Here is a 1,656-nt window from a genome sequence, read left to right on the forward strand (position 1 = left end):
ACTTTCAGATTTGAAGATAGTTTGACACCTTCCCCGTTCTCAAAATTAAATCTAGCAAAATATAGAATGCATGTTCAAAAGCGAGAAACAATTCAAAATAGAATATTAGCACAGTTAAGTATGAACATGTAACAGAGGGAGTCTGAACTGAAATCACACTACCTTGCTAACACTACAATCAGGGACTTTGGATAGTCTTTGATCGTTTCTTTTCTTACTAATGTGGTATGTCTCTGACAGAAACTACATAGGGCTAAGATCTCCTCTTCCAGCTGTAGCTGCTGATTAATGGCTTGGGCCACAGAAGTCATGGTATCATGAAGATTAACAAAAAGAAACTGGAGGGGTGAGATGCTCTCTCTTATTTTGTCACAGTCTGAACACCTATCTTTAAAATTGACATAACAGGAATATTGTAAATGTTAACCCTTGTTTGCTCACATGTATGCATAACAACCATGGGGGATGAGGGTAAAAAATAAAATCAACCTATATGTCTTTGCTTACCTCTTCTGTCTAGAACTCCCTCAAAGATGGAGCTAAGCTCTTCAGTGGAGGAAACCTGCTTTCCTAGAACACATAGGAATTTGATGAGCAGCTCGTGAGCGTCTTGTTGCTCTCCAAGAATAAATTCTTCCCAAAAATCTTAAACAAAGATAGAACAAGATAAGTACTAACAATTGATAAAATTTTGAAACCAACAAGCAGTTACTTGTATGAGAGTCTAACTTTAATAGTTATGATAAACATACCTGGCAGAATTGCCAATACTAGAGAGGGGCTAATTGCTGATTCAGTGCTGCTGACCATACTAGTTAATGTAACTCTCAAAGCACACCTGAGACAGCTTGAATGCAGACATTTCTTTTCATGTTCCTCACTAAGAACAAACTCAGAAAAAGCAGGCACATGAAACAAAGCCTAGGAATAGTCAAAAGAAAATCAAATTGGAAATTTTAGTTCAGATGATGAAAACATAATTAGACAAATCGCCCTTCTTTCAATGTTCAATGCAAAAATGCATGAATGATGACAGCTTTAGCTTACTTGGAGAGTTGCATTTAAAAAGCAAGTAATTTTTATGTTTATCAGGCCACAGTGAGTGTGCCGGGGTGAATCAGTCTGCAACAGACATAAACACATAAGCAACCAATGAAAGCTTCAAGTTGCAAGTCAACTTAAAGGAAAAAAACAAACAAACAAAAAAACAACAACTTCTTTTATTTTAAAAAGTCACTCACCTCTGAATCTGGATCCAAAATTTCACAGCCATCACTTTTATTTCTCTGCAAAAAGATTTAAAAAAAACAAAAAAAAAAAAACAACAAAAAACTTTAACCAAGAGACAGAAAAAGAAGGGGCAAGGGAGAAAATATAAGACAGAAATAAAAATACAACAGTTAATAGTGGACATAAACATTACCTTGATAGAGTAAGCACTACACTCAGACCCAGTGGGGCGCTTCTGCACAAACCTCCTCAATTTTAACTTAAGGGGCGGGCCACTGGGTTCTGGGACGTTATCCTCAACTTCATTTTTCTGTAAAAACCAAGAAATTCAAACTGAGAAACAAGCCCAGGAGGAATGAGGGGAAACAAGGAGTTCAGATATGACCAAGAATTACCTTGATAGAGTATGCACTAAACTCAGACCCA

Source organism: Frankliniella occidentalis, unplaced genomic scaffold, assembly GCF_000697945.3.
Source record: "Frankliniella occidentalis isolate FOCC.00 unplaced genomic scaffold, Focc_3.1 Scaffold243, whole genome shotgun sequence".
In the NCBI taxonomy this organism is placed as follows: Eukaryota; Metazoa; Arthropoda; class Insecta; order Thysanoptera; family Thripidae; genus Frankliniella; species Frankliniella occidentalis.